Consider the following 13,409-nt stretch of genomic DNA (forward strand, 5'->3'; position numbering starts at 1 on the left):
CTAAATATTTATTTAGTATGTGAATATACATGTAGCATATTTGATATGTAAATGTACAAACACTAAAAACACTATTGAGAATTTTATTCAGGTTAATTAAATGTATTTAGATTTGAGGACAATTGATAGTTTTACAAAATAGAATCCTTTCATCCATGATGTATCTATTTATTTAAATGTTTTAAAGTTTTTCAATAAAGCTTTATACTTCCATTAAAATTCTGCACACCTTTTTTTAAAGATTTATTCTAGGTTTCTGATGTTTTTGTTTAAATGTAAGTAGTATCTTTTGTCAAATTGATATTTGTCCTTTGTTGGAGGTGACAGGAATAAGTTTGATTGCTGTATATTCCATTTATTTCCAGCTCCCTTTTCTTAAAAGTGTTAATAATTTGTAAGTTCTCTTGAAATTGTCTTGTATACAATAATAGTGTCTTGTATGTTATGCTTCCTTTTCTTACTCTGCTGCCTAAGACTTGACAAACTGAATGTTTAATAAAGCAGTTGATAGCCAGAAAGCTTGTTCTGTTTTAAACCATAAAGAGAACACATGAGAATTTGGGGAAATTTTAAATCTTACCAAATATCACGAGACTTACTTTCTCCCCAATTTAATGTTTCATCATGTATGGAGGGTTTGTTTAGAGCACAATAGCTGCTCTAGTCATCCCCCAAATCACTATACGTCAACTATTATTTCCATTTTCCAGTATGCCTATAGCTAAGCTCCCATACACAAAGAACAAATAAGAAATTATACGTTTTGTTAATTTTTGGCAAAGATGGCTAATTTCATATTATCCACAAATACCACACTAAACAGACTGAATGCACACACAGTCATAAAACTCAGCAAGCTGAAGCTGAGACGTCCAAAAACAAAGAAAAGCTCCAACTCTAAAACCATTACACATTCTACTTCTGAAATGATTCCCTTTGAGGCCTTTAAAATGTACTTGTTTGCAAAAAGCAAAAAGAGTTCATTGTTAGCAAGTAGAGGTGGATTATTAGCAGCTGCTACAAAATCAGGGTTAGGACTTGAGGTAGAAAGAGAGTAGGGAAGTTCTGACATTTCATGTGTTAAGCTGATAAAATCTTAAGTCAGTTCTTAACACAGTTACTACTCTTCAGGAAACCCACAATAGTCATGAGGACCTAGGACCCCAATGGCATTATTCTGATAGCTAGACCTCAAGCCAGTAAGAACCCTCGCGTTTTGCTTCCCTATAGCAAGAAGCGAAGAACAGCGGTTTTAAACCTCGCCCCTCTAAGTCCTATTCAAAGATTAAATCACAATTAAAAGTAGATTTTAAGGGGCACCAGGGTGGCTCAGTGGTTGAGCATCTGCCTTTGGCTCAGGTCGGTCCTGGGGCCCTGGGATCCAGTCCCACAATGGGATCCCTGCTGGGAGCCTGCTTCTCCCTCTACCTATGTCTCTGTCTCTCTCTGTGTCTCATGAATAAATACAATCTTGGGGGTGGGGGGGGTGGGGAGCAGATTTTTAAATCCACACCTTAAAACACGATTTCAAGTGTGCTACATTTTAAAGACGCTTTATTACAAAATATAAAGCTAGAAGAGTAAAATAGAAAAGTTATCAAATCAATAAATAAGCTTTTACTTTTTCAGGATGATTTACTGCAGGGCTTTTCCAAACAGACCGTCTTATTTACTGTGTTGAGTCATCAGAGAAAATAAGTGAGACTAAACATCGGTCACTGTCACCTGAAAACTAGAAAAGAAAATAAAGTTACGTTGACAGGGCAAGAAAAGTAATTCCTCTTACAGAAATTGAACACACGAGCTATTTTTTGTAGGTTCTCATTTGCTAAATGGACGATTCAGAATTTGTGAAGCAGAAGCAGCAAGCTCCTGAGCTTGAAAGCAGCCTCTAAACGCGCTTAACTATTGTTTGTTTATTTGTTTTGTGCTGTTTGCTAGTCGAAGTGCAAACAGGCAAAAGCAGAAAGACACCACCAAGGCCCCAGGCACGAGCTCAGCGCCGGGCCGCGCCAGCGAGGAATCCGTCTCGCCGCTTTAAGCCGCGGCAGGGCCCTCGGCCCGCCCACAAGGGGCGGGGCCAGCGCGGCGCCTCCTGGGAATTGTAGTTCCCCGCCCGAGCGCTCCTTGCCTCGTTTCTTTCCAACCCCATCGTCCTCCAGCAGCCTACAGATTCCGAAACTGCTTTGGATGCAGCACGAGGCACAACCGGAGATAAAAGGACAGGATCGGGACGCCACTGATGAGCGTCTAGAAGATGTTTGGTGGCGGCGCCAGCTCCGCGCATGCGCGGGTGGCCGGGCGGCCCTGGGCGGGCAGCTAGGTAGGGCGGGGGCAAGTTTGAGATGATCCGGTTTGCGAGTCGCGCTTGCAAGCGAGGCCTTGGAGGGAGCTGCCTGATAGCCCGGGGGAGTGCTCCTCCTTCGGCCTCATCCTTTCAGGACTCTCCCACTCCCTACCCTTTCGGATTTGCAGAATTGCGGCCTTCCCCCCGCCCCCACCTCCACCCCTCGCCCCCCGCCCCCACCCTCACCCCCACTCCCCACCTTCACCCCCCACCTCACCCCCATTCCCCACCCCCACTCCCCACCCTCACCCCCATTCCCCACCTTCACCCCCCACCTCACCCCCATTCCCCACCCCCACTCCCCACCTTCACCCCCCACCTCACCCCCATTCCCCACCCCCACTCCCCACCCTCACCCCCATTCCCCACCCCCACCTTCACCCCCACTCCCCACCTTCACCCCCCCACCTCACCCCATTCCCCACCCCCACTCCCCACCTTCACCCCCCACCTCACCCCATTCCCCACCCCCACTCCCCACCCTCACCCCCCCACCTCACCCCCATTCCCCACCCCCACTCCCCACCTTCACCCCCATTCCCCATCCCCACCGCCCCACCTCACCCCCATTACCCATCTTCACCCCCCCACTCCCCACCTTCACCCCCCACCCTCACCCCCCACTCCCATTCCCACCCCCCTCACCCCCCCTCACCACCACCCCCAGCCTCCCTCTCCGTGGGAAGCTTTTCCCTGCTGTTATGAAATCCGTGCAGGCTTCCCAGCCAAGGCCTTTTAGCCCGCCTGGAATTCAAACTGCCCCCTCCCTGCCAAATCCAGGGCATGTGAGGCAGCAAAGGAGCAGGCACAGGCCCTAAAAAGCAGTGTCCTGTCCCTTCTCTTAAATCCACCGTTACCCTGCCCTTCTCTTCCCCTGCAAAGCTGGGGACCGGTTAGGACGCGTGAGATGGACGGGATGCTTACCCCCCCCCCCCACCTTTGGCGAAGATCTACAGCCCCCTTTGCTCCGGGAGGTGGCATCAGTATACAGGAGGCCCGGAGAGAACTCTCCAGTGTAGTCCGTACAAAGCCTCAGGACAGCAGTTCTAAATTCGCGGCTTTTCCCACAACTTCACAGATGTCTCAGTAAAAGCTAGAAGATGTAACCAGCAGGGCCTGACGCTAGCTGGCTTTCCCTGGTTCACCGCAGCCCCTGGTACATTAGTGAGCAGTCACCCCCCCCCCCCCCCCCGCCACATACACACACACCCCATGAGTGAGCCGGACTTGCAGCAAGCACACAGGATGTTGCGTAGGGAAGGGCTCATGATTGGGCACAGACTTGGTGCTGGGAAACAGGTACATCACATCACAACTTGGCTTAAAAGACTACCGTCGCCGAGAGACAGGTTGGACTGTAAAGCCCCCTGCATTTCCCAGAGGGTGGCATTCAACACAGTTTGTTGTGTGACTTGTTTGTCTGCCTTTCTTGAGAATCTGCAGGACTGTTTCATTTACCATCGTGACTGCGGTGTTAACACCCTGTGGCCTTAGTAAATGTCAAATGATGAGATGCATGAATCCAGTGTCTGCCCTTCAGGTCTGTACCCAAAGTCGGCTGGGAGCAGTGGAGATGAAAATAGTGATGCAGGTTTATACAAAGGTTTGGGACAGGAAGCAAGAAGCGCAAACTGTCTGGAGAAAGAGGTCCCTGAAGCCTGCGGGGAGGACGCAGTATCCGCTAAGTCTTCTAATGGTCCCTCACTGTCCAGCAGATAGGAAATTCTCCTACCGGAACGCCCGAATGAGCTTTGCCTGAGAGGGATGGGGCTGATTAAGAGCCCACCAGGACGGGAACACAGATGCTACCCTCTTCCAGGTGGTCATCTGGAGAAGCCGCACTTGCCAGGGACCCTGGCTTTCTTCAAACATCTTTGGAATGCTCTCTGTGGAAATGCCTTTTGAGCTTACAGCACATTCTTTTGGACCTCCTCAGCACTGGAACATCTCGTTCCTTCAGAGATTTGATATTTGGGGATAGCCAGAAGTCATTTTGGATGCAGGTCTAGAGGATGAGGAGGACAGTCCTGCTGCAATTTTGGGGAAAACTGTTTGTTTCCATAGGGCAGGGTTCTCATCGTAGAGTGTGTGGAAGCGTTAAGTGTATGTATCTTTTCCTAAGGGATTGTGTCTTTAGCTTTCATCCTATTCCCCAAGGGCCCCATGATGCAAAAAAGATTAATAAACATTGCTATACAGTTATGAGGTCATTTCTTCTATGCTTGCAAGCTGGCTCTGAAGGAGAGTCATGTGGTAGGAGAGCAGAGGGCAGGTTTCAGTTCCTCCTAGAATTTGATGTGTGGTCTCTGGGTTCCAAAGCTCCTGGAGCCTCAGTGGCACACAAACTGGAAAGCAGAACTGAGAGGGGGTGAGGGACAGGGGTCCTGCCTTGCCCTGTGACTGCACGAAATTCCAACATAGGAATTCCAGAAATGTTCTTGAACAATAACAGCATCCCCAGACTGGGCATGTAATGCAACCTTCCCAAGTGACTCCTTCAAATAACAGCCCTAAATTGGGTATGTGCTAGTGCTAGTGTGCTTGTTCAAAGAAATCAGCCTCCTGATGTCAGAAACGAGTATCTAGTAATGACAGTTATGCCAAATCAAAGAGGGAAGGCAAAGACTTGAAAACCAGAGACTTGCTAAGAACAGTGCACATGGTCAGGGAAGAAGGAATCAGGAAAGAGGAAAGAGGGTATCAGAGCATCACACGCTGCTAGGGGTGGGAGTCCGCCAAGACAGGCAGCACAAGAGGCCTAAAAACAAGGATTCTCCCTTAAGTGAAGCTTCTGGTAGAAAACTTAATCTCCAGAAGGAGCAATTGGAGCAAACAGAATTTAAGCAAGACAGTTATTTGGCAGGGAGCCCCATTCCAGGAACAGGGTGACCTGAGACTAGGCCAGGAGCCATAGCTCTCAGAGTCAGTTCCAAAGCCTGCAGCGAAGGACTCTGACACCAGCTGTGGGGGCAAAGACCCTTGGGACCAACCAACTGCAACCAGGGAAAAGCTGAGGAGCTGGTCACTGAGAGTCATCACCAGCCATATGTCTGTTCTTTCCCTAATGGCATGACTCCTGGTCTTATTTTTCAATTACTGCCAAACTCAGAAGGAGAAAATGAGCATGTTCCTTTTTGGCTTCCCCAGTCCACAACACAGCCTAAAGCTTTGGTGTGGATCAGTCTGGAAGGAAGAGCTGTGTCTAGTGGTCACGTCTACATTGGAGCCTCAGGGCCCTTTTCATCACAGGGTACTCAAGCCATGAGCAGTTGTGATTGAACTGGAGGCCTTAAACACAAATTTGGTCTCCTAACTTTAAAAAAAACTCTACATACTCAAGAGCTACCCTTGAAGAGAAGGGAGTGGATGGGGGCATCCCTGCTCTGCTGATTTATGCAATGGTCACAGTCAGGGCCAGAAACAGAGTGAACAGAGTGAACTGAAATTAGAAACACAGGAAAAGCTGCTTCCACAAGCTTTCACTACTCTTCACTTACGTATGTATGCGAGCTTTCTACCTTCGGCTTAAGTTGTTTCTCTTTCTGCAATTCCTGCTTTCCATTATTTGCATCTATCAGAATCCAAGAAGAGGGAACATCTCCCCAAGGAATGCTGTTTTCTCCCAACTGAATGCTTTTATCTTTCTGGTCTAGCAAGTTCCTACACATCATTTATGACTCTTGGACACCCACTCCATTGTGAATCTTTCCCCGACATTCCCTCCATGCCCTCCTGGGCTCAATTTTACTCACCTGATCCTCTGAGCAGTCATTGCACCTTGACATTCCATTCTCCCAGCCACAGTGCTTAAAAGCCCTCCACAAACTGGCCTCTGTTCCAACACGTCTCTATTCTTGCTTCTTATTCTAGTTACGTGTACGAGCCGCCTCAGACACTCTACCTCCCTCCACTGTACAACTACCTGGCAAAGTCCTTCATCTTCTAGGTACCCCCTCCATTGTTTTTCCCTCAGAAGCCTTCCCTAACCCCAAAAAGAAGTAACTGCCCCCTCACCATCTGCCTGGGGACTTTGAGAAATTTCAATACACTGTGTTAGGTGCCATGTTAGGTATGTTAAAAGTTTCATTTATACACCTATCTCCTGAACTAGACTACGGGTTCTTTTACCAGAGGGAGCATGCTTCTTTCATCCTTGAACTTGGGACTTAACACTCAGTGAATGTTGAATAAATCAATGAATGGATGAATGATATAGTATGTCCCTCCCACTTTATTATTAAGTCTTGGAGGTTAGGAATATTGGCCCATTTATCTCTTGTTCTTCATAGCTAGTTTAGTGCCCAACATATAATAGGCATCCAATAAATATTTTTCATTGAGTGAATGCAGGGATGAATGAATAAAGTCTTTTGTAATATCTCTAACCTGATAGGTGCTTTGCCTCCTTTGAAATCTCAGGCACTATCCTTGTGTTTTTCCTATAGCATTTTCCTTAGCTTCCACATAGCTCTCTAACTCCCCCCACTTAGTGGTCACTCCTCGAGAGCAGAAGTTGGGCCTTACTTCTGTTTCTGTCCCCTGTTACAGGGCCGGGCATATGGCAGGTACTTAAAGTTGAGCTTTTCTGAGAAAGATAAAAGTCACTGTCATTCTAACTCCTGTTCCAGCAATAAGATGCCCAAATACATGAGCTACACATACGGAGTTTCCTCATCCACTCCTTTGCCTCACACAAGTTTCATGTTGCCATTTCCAGGCAAAGCTGAAAAGGCCATGTGGCTCCATATCTGTGCTAGCTGTAATTCCTGTACTAGTAGGTGCTCAGTAAACAGCGTTTTTATGTTAATAAAAGATATGACGCTCATCAAGAATGAATGAACCCAAAGATGAAAGATGAAAATCACATCAGCCCATAAGGAGGAATGGAAAGGCAGATCGTGCATTCCCCCTCAGGGTAACGGTGTTGAAAAGCCTGTTTTTCTCCATAAAAGACAATTCCAAAAAAAAAAAAAAAAGACAATGCAATGTATGCATTTCAACTTCAAAATGTTAAAGCCCCTCTAATTTGGTCATAGCTAAATAGAGAAGAGCAATCCTCAAGATTAGAATCCATTAACAGTTGTGGGGATTTTTCATCCATCACTTTGTGTAAACATTCACTTCCCTCCCTTCCTTCCTTCCTTCCTTCCTTCCTTCCTTCCTTCCTTCCTTCCTTCCTTCCTTCCTTCCTTCCTTCCCCTCTCTCTCTGTCCCTTTTTTCTTTTTTTTTTTTAACATAGGTTTATTGAGGATGCACTATGTTCTAGGTACTCCTTGTAAGTGCCTTATACTCATAATTTCTCTTAACTCTTGTGATGATTCTACAATGTAGGTATTAGAGTATTCACTTAAAATGTGGCAAAACCAGGATCAGATTCAAGAAGTTGCCTGAGGCCTCACAGCCAGTAAGTACTGGAATCATAATTTGAACCCAGGTCTCATAAACTCTGGAACTTATGTGTTACTATTTAATTTCTGTATTATAATGCCTCTCCAGACATTTCCTTTCTTTTTTTTTTTTAAGATTTTATTTATTTATTTTTTTTAAATTTTTATTTATTTATGATAGTCACAGAGAGAGAGAGAGAGAGAGAGAGAGAGGCAGAGACATAGGCAGAGGGAGAAGCAGGCTCCATGTACCGGGAGCCCAACGTGGGACTCGATCCCGGGTCTCCAGGATCACGCCCTGGGCCAAAGGCAGGCGCCAAACCGCTGCGCCACCCAGGGATCCCCTAAGATTTTATTTATTTATTCATGAGAGACACAGAGAGAGAGAGAGGCAGAGACACAGGCAGAGGGAGAAGCAGGCTCCATGCAGGGAGCCCGATGTGGGACTCGATCCGGGATTCCAGGATCACGCTCCAGGCCGAAGGCAGGTGCTAAACTACTGAGCGTCCCACTCTCCAGACATTTCAATGGGTCTGCTCTCACCAAGCTTACAATTAGGAAGACAGACAGCAAAAGTAAATCAAGTACAGAGTCAGAGGTTAGCAAAGGATAACTCTGGAACAGGAAAAGCCATCTATTTCAGGGCAAGAGTAGGACCAGCAACAGCTTCTCAAGGAATGGGTCACTTAAATTAAGATCTGAAGGATACCTGGGAGTTCACTAGATCAGCCAAGGACATCATCTGGATGGAGGGACAGCAAATGCAAAGGCCTGGAGGTTGAGCAGGAGCCCAAAACATTGAAGGAACTGATTTCTTTGGTTAAGCATCTTAGTCATTTAGTCATTCTGTTTACAAAGGTTGTTTTTTTTTTTTTTTTCTTGTATAGCTCACAGTGGCTAATTGTCTTTGCTTTTGTCTAAAAGTGCTGAAGTGTAAGAGTGAGTGATCATTGAAATGAATTAGGGTTTAGGTTGATTTCAAATGCTATTGAGGGGACCAGTACATTCTGATGTTCAAATGACACAGCCAAGTGGCCAACAGCATGTGCCCTGCTGTTCTAGTGAAATGAGATAGCTGTGAAAGTGCACTAAGATCCTTTAGGGACTGAAGAGTCCAAAATGTGAAGGCTTATATTATGCTTTCTAAAAAGGAATTATCATTTATCATTTCTACAGGACATACAAATATAAATCATTTTACACTTATGTCAGTCACGAAATCTGACGTCAATTTAAAATGAAGCTATTTCACTAGTTACCCCAAACACTCAAAGATCTAATTTTTTAAAGTAGGCTCCACACCCAGCTCACATCCCAGAGACCAAGACTCGAGCTGAGATCAAGAGTTGGACACCCAACCAATGATCCACCAAGGCACCCCCAAATGATACTAAGATCTAAGGTATAGGTCCCTGAGGATCCATGATACTATTCTCTTTAATTTGTATACATTTGGAATTTTCTATTAATAGCTTTAAATTTTTAATAGACTTTATTCTTTAGAGCAGTTTAAGATTTATAACAAAATTGAGTTGAAAGCACAGAGTTCTTACACACTCTTTGCCTTGACAGCAGCTCCCTCGACCACATCTATATCATAATAGATTTTTCATATCTAGACTTTATTTTTAGCGACCTTACATTAAAAGACTTTATTTCTTAGAGCGGTTTTAGATTTTTGGATTTTTTATATCTAGACTTTATTTTTAGACTTTACATTAATAGACTTTATTTTTTTTAGAGCAGTTTTAGATTTATAGCAAAATGGAGTTGAAAGCACAGAATTCTTACATACTCCCTGCCCCAGCAGCAGCCCCCGTATCAACATTCTGTACTATAATGGATTTTTTTACATCTATTCTCTAAGTCAGATATAAGGGCACCTGAGTGGCTCAGTCAATTAAGCATCTGCCTTTGGTTCATATCATGATTCTGGAGTCCTAGAATGGAGCCCCATGTCCTGCTCCCTGCTCAGCAAGGAGTTAGTTTCTCCCTCTCTGTCTGCTGCTTCCCTATTTGTGCTCTTCTTATGCCATTTCTGTCAAATAAATTTCTTTAAAAAAAAAAGAAATTTTTTTTAAAAAACTAGTTACAAACAGTGGTGAGGAAAAGCAGAAAATGTTACAAGTATGTGTACTAGGAGAACTCCCTAAGTATAGGTGGTCAGGGAGGGTTTCCCCAGAGAAAATCAACAGGTAAGTTGAGATCGGAAGCATAAGTAGGAATGAAAGAGGCAAAAATGACAGAGGAAAGCTTTTCAGGCAAAGTAATGTCTTCAAAGATCTTAAGGCAAGAAGGAGCCTGGTATATTTTGGAGCTGAAAGCTGATGGACAAGGACAGAGATGAAACTGGAGAGGCTGGTGGAGGCAAGAATACATGGGCACCTAAGCTGTGTTCACGTGTTGTCTTTGCCTTTATACCCTGAGTGATGGGAAACAATGGGTAGGTTTTATATAGGAGGATCACAAACAGATTTTGTTTTAAAACAAAGGCCCTGACGGCATGCTGAGGAATGGATGGAAGTGAAGTAAGAATGAAATTGGGGAAACTCATGAGGAAACTATTGGAATAGACCCAGAGATGATGGCAGTGTAATAAAGTGGAGAGACCAAGAAATGGATGGGTAGCACAGGTACCAACAAGGTTTGGCATTTGCTTTGAAAAAGTAGGAGGCTGCTGGGTTTCTAGGTTTGCAAAACTGGATAGATTATGGTGCATTTTCTGAGATGGGAGTAGAGGTGAAGAGAAGATCAGGAATATACACAGGCTCTATAGCTATTTTTCTCTATTTCAAATAATAACTCCCCTGTGTGAGGCACCCTGCTAGGTGACTCACATTCTGTATCATACAAGCCCTTTCATCTGATGAAATAGGGACTGGCATCAACCAGATTGATTCCCATACTGCCACAGTTCAATGAACTTTAAGAGATTGTTTACTGTGCTCCGTTATCATGTCAAGTGCACGTTGTTTATCACCTATGCTCAGCCCACTGGGACAGATATATGCAGCTCTAAGTATTGCTTCCAACACCCTTCCCAATTATTTTCTCATATGACTCACTGGACAACTCCTACTCCTTTTTTCTTCTCTCAAAGCTATACCTGCTCCATGGTAACCTGTAAGGCAGGTTTATCTAGGTACTTTCCCCTCCCCCTCCTCTTGATCAGACCAAGTGGCCACCAGGGCAAACATATTCTCAAACCATACCTTTTGGAGATTCATCTTTGATTCATTATCCCAAATCCTCCATCCCATTAAATATTACAGTCACATTTCTCTCTGGCCTCACTTCTCTTACTAAGTGATCTGCCCACTGTTACAGGGGACGATCCCCAAGTTCTCACCTTCCACTTCAAAGCTTTTATCAGAACAAGCCAGCATTATTTCCATCTTCTCCTTATTCTAGACTGCCTTCTCTATTTCTCTGAGGCCCTTCTGTTATTAGTTCTCTTTGGTAGCAACCAAGAGTGACCAGGATGTTTTCATATATGTTGTGCCACTTAATGCCCACACCACCGCTCCCTAGTTCCTGTTCCCATGCCTGGTGTATAGAGTCATCTAAATATTTGTTGAATTAATGAATGAGCTGTGCTGCTGGGAAATCAAAGAATGCCCTATTTGAAGGGATGTCAGGCCCTATTTTCTGTTTCTTAAGATAAATTTTAATTTTTTTAAGTGTTCATAAATAATAGTTAATCTATAGCCTATTACTGATTTTAAACTATTAATTCATTTAGAATAGTATAATTCATTTTGTATGGATTACTGTACTATAAATATGAACCTGATACTCCCAAGTGAACTATTGTTTAAATCAGAGGTAATAAAAAAAAATCAGAGGTAATATTATACCAAAACACCACTAAAAAGTAACAATTAAAAATGAAAAATGAATATTATCTATTATCTTACGGTGCTTCCACAACAATCCAGATTTTTAGCTTTGGGTATCCATTGAACATAGCTAGATGACTATTCTATAATACTTCAGTACCTCTTCTAGACTTGCATTGAACTGTAGATGTAGATGTAACTTTCAGCCTAGACGATGCCATATTATCGTTTGGTGCATTTTGGTAGCACTTTATATTTGTAAAGTGCATAACAATCATATTCAATAGTGTTTCTGCAAAGCCCTCCTATGAGGTAGTGGTAGCTCAGCATTCCTGAAGCCAAGCATAAAAATAAGTGTGCACTTATCAGGAAGATGCTGATAGGATCCAAATGAAATGTCAGTGAAAACTAATGCACAATATTCAAAACGGTACAGTTTCTCTCGATTCATCTCAGCAGAACTAGCAAAATCTCTTTCTATACTATCTGAATTTCCAACCCCAGAAATGAAGCCTAATTTTGAAAGAATTAAGTGATTATTATATTGGATATTACTTTAAATGTTAGGGTTTATATTACCACTTAAAACTTAAGTACAAAAGAAAAAACTTAAGTACAACAGAAGACTGAGTTCATAAAGGCGATGTTCACTGTATTCACATGTGTTAACTCATTTGCGTTCTTAGCCACAGCGATTTTCTAGCAGTCAGATTAAGGTAAAAATTAGATTCTCTTCTAGAAGAAAAATCTGAATTATTCAAATTAAATGGATTTGGAATGGCCTCAAATGACCTGGAATTTCCCATCTTAAAGATCAAATTTTACTTCATTAGCCAAAACCTTTCACCTATCACCACCTACATTCAGACCAGCACACTCCCAGAACCTGTTGTAATGTGGGAGAGAGCTCTAGTCCATAAAGGACTAAAAGAAAGGGCAAACACAAATAACTGAAGGGAAATTCTTAGTGTCATTTAGGGATTGTATTTGCCCAGAAACCTGACTACAAAGGCTTCATCAAATATAGGTCCTTTCTCCTGTATAACTGGAAGCCTTAGAATTGGGTACTTGGGGTTGTATGGAGGCTCCTAGATGCCATCAAGGACTAAGGTTCCCTCTGTCTTTTTGAATCACCACATTCCACATGTGGCCTGGTTCAAGGTGGGGGCTCTATCTCCAGCCTCTCACAAGTTTCATACAAAAAAGAACAAGGAGGAAGTGAAGACGGAAGAGGAAGAGGAGGAGGAAGAGGAGGAGGAGAAGAAGAAAAAGACAGCACAAGTATCAAGAGAACAAGACTTCAGGATTGCCATCAGACTCCCCATAGATTTCCATGTAGCCTCACTGGAGAGTCCCCACTGCCCTCCTACCCTGACCCCCATCAGCTGCATGGGAGAGTATAGTAATGTGTTTGTTTTTTCTAAAACTGGGTGTATCCCAAACAAAACTGACACTTTGGTAATAATAATAATAATAATAAAATGAATGAATGGATGGGAGTTATAAACTAGCAGTATCCACCAAACTCATTGTTTTCAGTGTGAATTATAGAGACACATGAATATATGGTACAGAGAAAGAACATGCTGATTAGTGACAAGAACAACTACAGGAAGATGAACTGGTGCAAGAAAGGTTTTGTGGAGGTTACCAACCCCCTCTCGCAGCCTCTGGGAGTTGTTACAAGATTTCAAGGTGGAACCACATGTACAAAGTGCCGTGTATAATTGTGATGAAAGTGTTAAACTTTATGTAGAGTGTATTTTAAATCGCCCAGGTGTGCACAGGGAGCCATATTCAAGAGTGTTCATCCCAGAATTCCCACAGCCAAAATT

At 43.6% G+C, this 13,409-nt stretch overlaps 1 long non-coding RNA gene across 2 annotated transcripts in view; it reads right to left on the minus strand.

The window, feature by feature from the left end:
• Positions 1 to 1,573: 1,573 nt before the first annotated feature.
• The window catches only part of LOC140641801 (uncharacterized), a 179,807-nt gene continuing 167,971 nt past the window's right edge, over positions 1,574 to 13,409 (minus strand). For both annotated transcript variants that reach the window (XR_012038396.1, XR_012038393.1), the window contains one exon: positions 1,574 to 1,732. This is a non-coding gene — a long non-coding RNA (uncharacterized lncRNA). The remainder of the gene's footprint in view (positions 1,733 to 13,409) is intronic.

This window comes from Canis lupus, chromosome 10 (assembly GCF_048164855.1).
Source record: "Canis lupus baileyi chromosome 10, mCanLup2.hap1, whole genome shotgun sequence".
NCBI lineage: Eukaryota > Metazoa > Chordata > Mammalia > Carnivora > Canidae > Canis > Canis lupus.